The sequence below is a fragment of the Euwallacea similis genome, chromosome 5 (genome assembly GCF_039881205.1).
Source record: "Euwallacea similis isolate ESF13 chromosome 5, ESF131.1, whole genome shotgun sequence".
Taxonomy (NCBI): Eukaryota; Metazoa; Arthropoda; class Insecta; order Coleoptera; family Curculionidae; genus Euwallacea; species Euwallacea similis.
Genome location: NC_089613.1, coordinates 5154560 through 5160559, shown reverse-complemented (window position 1 = coordinate 5160559; position 6000 = coordinate 5154560).

The following is a 6000-nucleotide window of genomic DNA, read 5'->3' as shown; positions in this document are numbered from 1 at the left end:
CATGGTATATTTTTTAATTGTGCGTTCGTATATCGACTGAATAAGGATAATTTTCAATAAATATTCTCTTTTTTTATTAAAATGCTAAGAAGTTTTGTTAACTTAATGTTTTAAAAAATATATAAAGGATTGAATTAAAATCCAATTTCGATGGAACAAAAAGATAGCACTTTTGTAGAAAAATTTCATTAACCCTTAAAAAATGGTAATAATAAAAATGAAAAAATTCGTTTAGTATCCTGTATATGCTCCTGTCTTTTCCAACACAGTCGTCATCCGATCTGGTAAGGAATCGTAGAGGCAACGAACATATTGTGATAATTTATTCCACTTTTCCTGGACAACTTCTTTCAATTCTTCTGTCGGCAACCTTTATAAACAGCCCTGGCAAGTTGCTCCCAAACGTATTCAATAGTAGTAAAATCCGGGGACCTCGCTGGCCATTGCAGAACTTTACAATTCTTGTCTTTGAAAAATTTCTTTACGATTTTCGTGGTATACAGAACTATTCACTCAACTCGTTCATTAAAAGTTTACTAAGATTTAAAAATGATACGAATTTGAAAATTTGGAGTTAAGTTAACTTTGACATGTACTATTTTCTAAAAATAGTTTCCACTTCCTTTCATTTCCGGTTTAACCGGAAATAGCTGTTAACTTGCTTGTTTCAAATGTGACCTCCAGTATATTATTTTATTTTTAGATTCTATATAACATTTGAGACACATTTTCTGTATAATGTCCTATACTTAGCCTTTACCGTTTTTGAAATATTTCGCTTTGAATTAAAAACATACCTCCTGGGAGAGCCTGCGGAGGTGCGAAGCTATCACAAAGGCCCTCTCGATGTCACGAAGGGTGCAAAAAGCACAACAAAATCGAGATGATTCAAAGAAACAGTAGATATTCTGAAAACACAACAGGTGCGAATATCATGGAATCAACTAGCAGAAGGCAAGTGGAGTAGATAGTAGCTACTCGCAGTCCTCTCCGACCTTGATGATATATCCCTGAGGGACAATTCGGGAGTTGGAGGAGGTTCTTTCATCTGAAGGTTTTTAATGGGTATGCGTTTCGATAAATTCCACATTATCCGGCCGTCAGAACTCCAGGCCGGTTGTCTTATGAAGATTTTCCTCGTGACAGAAAAAAATCCCCAATATATGTCCCTATGATTAACTGTGATAGTTTCCAAAATTCAAGTCATCTAATGGTAGGTTTGGGTCTAAAGATAAAGCAGCGCTATTTCTTAGAAGCAGTAGCTAATAGCTCTATAACTTAAAATGAGACACTATGTACATTAACAAGTTCACAGAAAACCAAATTCCTGAACCTCAGGAAGGAAGTTACAGTCTTCGTTGGTCTTTGATGCGCTAATTTTACCGTACTGAGAGTTTTAGCACCCGATGCGCAAAATATCTACTAATTTCAGGAGAATGAATTGTGTCGCCCTCTGGTACTGTAAAGTTGTGATTAACGAGGAAAACTGTGTGAGTCAGTGCAAAGTGAGCAAACTAATCACTAACAGTAGATGGAACCATCAATTGCTAGAAGTCAATAACAAATTAGCATTATGGTCGCTAGATGCCGCATCAGTAGGGCATTGAATGGTTACACTATGGGTGCTAGATGGCATCTGTTGAAACATAAAAATCAATTGACTCTCAGTATTTCCCAAAACTCATTCTGTCCTTTTATTACTCAAAATCCAGTGGCGGGGATGGATTCACTCTTTCATATTTGCAGTTTCTATTAGATCTTGTTAGTCTCGTGTTAGAGTAGTCTTAAGTAGAGAGAAGCTCATATTGACCACTGAAGTACGAAAAAGTGGTCAATAATAGACTTATAAAAAGTTTATTAATGATTGAAACAAGACCCTCATAACAACACGAAATATATTTAAAAGGATTTTATACTTAATCTATATTTACATATACTCCTTGGTACTTCCTTAGTTGCTAATTTCGTTCCATTTGTGTACAACATGAAACATTAATGAACAGCAATTATTACGTAGTATAAAATAATGTTCTGCCTTACTCAACATTAAATAGAGTAGGTATCCTTGTATAGGGAGTGAAAAAATGTGTTTATAGTTCATTTCAACGTTAATTTTCAATAATTAGGTATTTGAGGGTAGAATTAGAGTGTACAGCGTGTGTTTGAAATAATTCTAAAATAATAAATAAACAAGAATTAATCAGAACCTTTTTATGAATCGTGACAGCCATAGATATTTTAAGCGTAGATATACTTACATACTTTACAATACGTATAGATTAATTACAAATTTTTAATTTTCCATTGCTCCTTTCTCATTTCGTTGCTTAAAAAATGTTATTTTCAGTTACAGAGCGAAATTTAATTTTAATATTAAGATTCATTTAATTACTTATTGAAAAAAAAATATGTAGAATATTTGAGCAACCCTGAAAAATTGGAGGATACGCCTCTGATTTTTACGAAGAAATTTTTTATTTTATTTTGTTATTTTTTTAGCTTTAGCAAATATCTAGTAGAATTGCTTCAAACCAAAAAAACATCTAATGTGGCCTAGGACGTTACTGCTTTTCACGCAATCATTAAGCACAACAATTTTATGAAATTAGTAAATGCCTGTATCTCCATGGTCTGCCAACAAACAGAGTATATACAGGATGTCCGATTCATTACTGCACATACTGAAATAAGTGATAGATCTCATCATTTTACGCAAAAAAGTTCATATGAACATAGGTCCGATTTCGATCGATAGCGAAGTTACAGGGTGTTGAAATTTAAAAATTCCAAGTTTCTGGCTTGCAACTTTTAAATTAAATCGACAACCCTGAATAACTACAGCAAACAGTTTTTTGTTAACAAATGAATTATTTTGTTTATTATTGAACCAAAGTCTGTATTTTTTCAGTAAATATGAAAAACAAGTGGACAAATTTAGTATCATTTATTTTGAAAAACATTATATTTTAACTTAATAAGAAAAAAATTGAGGGTTGTCGATCTAATTTAAGAATTTCAAGCCTAGAAACATAGAACTTTTAATTTGAACACTCTGTAACTCCGCCACCGATCGAAATCGGATCTATGTTCATGTGAATTTTTTTGCTTAAAATGATGAGATCTGTCATCCATTTCAGTATGCGCAGTAACGAATCAGACACCTTGTATATTTAATTTTAAAAAGTATCGTGTACATAAGCACAAATATTTCGCTCCTGACACGCCTCTGGCTTTCAAAAGTTCTCAAATAAATAATTTGATTTATAATATCCCTATGATTATTATCTATTTCAGTCAGTGGCGGAGTTTGATTTTTTTCAGTTCGCATCTTTTTTAACTTGTTTATTTAATTCCTGTGCCAATAATAAATGCATCAGGAATATTTCGTCTTGTATCCCCCTATGTTTAATGTAATCGAACTAAAAAATTTTCTCGAGCTCGAAGAACAATATTGACTCAGAGCAGGTTTTTTTTCCAATGCAATAATTATTGTTATTCATAAATCATGATATTTTACACTCTTGAACAATTGTATTATTGTCCTGTAAAAATATTTTGCCATAATAACGAATGTCTAAAATTATGCATCGTGCGTCTTTGGGTTTTAGACGATATAAAATTGAAAATTTCGTTGTAATTTACAGATTTGAACTCTCGCTTAAAAAATTTTGCCAGATACGTCTCTGAGCCTTTAGGAATTGAAATTTAGTGTTTATCCGCAATTAACATACAGGGTGTCCCAGAATATAGAGGCAGCCTTTTGAATTCACAGAGAATGCATCAAAATAATATGGCAAGTTCCTATAAATTTTTTTCCTACAGACCTTCCCTACGGAGATACAAGCTCCTAAGGACGCCCCTGGAAATCAGTTTGAATACCTTTTGAAGTACTTAGTGTAATTAAACGATTTTTTAGTATTATGGACGTTATATGAGGTTCCTTAAAATTACGCTATTTAAAAGCATTTGACTTGTTTAGTTTATCAACAACGGGCCAGCTGTAACACAAAAATCGTAATTTTTCTACACTCTATATCAATGAAGGCGTGAAAATAATTTTTTTTAGATAGCCTCCACCTTAGACAAAAAAAAATATTATTGCTTGTTATCGTAAAAATGAACCGCTTTTGAAAAAAAAATTACCGAACATGATTTGTGCGCTAGCGTTGATTAATAATTTACAGTGCCTTAAATTTTACAATAATTTTATTCTTCTTGTATTATTTATTTACTATTATGGGATTAACGTTCAGTGTATACGCTGACATGCAACAATTTTCAATTCTTAGAGCCAGGAAATGCATACGATTAGAAGGGGCCCATATTGAATCAACATACAAAATAATTAAATCAAAACCATAATGAGTACAAATTGTTTTTTTCTGAAAAACAGTTCATTTTTGCGATAATGAGCAAAAATACCTCTTTTTAGTGTAAGGCAGGGGTTATCTAAAAAAGACATTTTAATGCATTTATTGATACATGATGTAGAAAAATTACGATTTTTGTGTTAAAGCTAGTCCGTTCCTGGCAAACTAAACAAGTCAAATATGTTTAAATGGTATAATTTTGAGGAACTCCTGACAACATCCATCATATTAAAAAAGTATTTAATTACACTAAATGCTTTAAAACTTATCCAATAGAAACTGATTTCCACATGCGTCCTTTAGGACCTTGTATCTCCGTAGAGAGGGCCTATAGCAAAAAAGTTTATAGGAACTTGTTATATTATTTTGATGCATTCTCTACGAATCCGAGACATTGCCCACATATTCGGGGACATCTCGTATATTAACGAAAATGAGCTCACATCATAATCAGTAGGGGATCACATTTTTAAAATCCACTATCCTTCGAAGCAATATACAGGATGTTGCAATTTAGGAGGCCAATCCGCTAACCACAGATTCCTGGAATGAAAATAATTGGACTTTCCTCGTACCACCTTTTTCTTAGGCGCTTTATACTCACTATACAGAGTGTTGAAGTGGTTTAAATAAATTAATTTTGTTAATAACTTCGGTGTTTCTTGACATATTTTAATGAAATTTTTCAGATGCACAGTTCGATGAGGCGCACTTTTCCTATAGTTTGGCTAAAAAAATTTGAAATCAGGGTATGGAAAAGTGGGAGCTCATGGAAAAGCCTCCTCTCCCAACTTTTTTTTACGCACACCAATGCTGAACGTGTTTAATTTTTTTGACTAAATGTTGCTTTATCTTAATTTTTTTATTCTAGTCAAATTTTAATTTACCGCTTATTTTAGACGGTATTTCAGCATATTGCCTCTCAATAATTGGTACCCATTTTACGTTTATGTCGAGAACGTATCTATTATTTATTTCTGTACAAAACGTACTTTGCATAAATATTGAAATATCTAATAGACGTTTATGATTATGGTAATAAAAAAATTGTCAAGGCAACGATTACTTTCTATTTATTAAACAGTATCCGGAGTAACTTTTACTCTTACTTGCAAATTTTATAGAGTATATCCAGCGTAAGAATAGTTGCGCGTCATCGCGGTGAAAATCCGCTGCGTTGCCAACTTGTAAATATTATATCTAAACGTAGAAGGTCGCACAACGTTTTTGTTCTTAGAACAGTTTTGAAAACTGATAAAAACCCAGAAACTTTTTAAAAATTCCAAAAATTTGAAATGTGAACAATGCGATAAAACGTCAAACAAACAAATCGCAAAATGATGTTTGAGTAACGGCAACATCGCAATATTTTGCCAACATAATTTATGACGCGAAATTAAAATTCCAATAATGACGCATGTTGTTGTTCCGTATGGTCGGTTGGCAATGAAATTACGTCACTTGTGACGTGTAACCATTCTTAAGCTGGATACACTATAACTTTACATTTATATAAATTTTACAAACGCAAATGGCTAATAAGAAAACAATTTTATCATTTTCGAAAATGACTCATATGGTTTTAATTATGAGCACGTAGCTAACATAATAAAATTTACAATAGTAATGG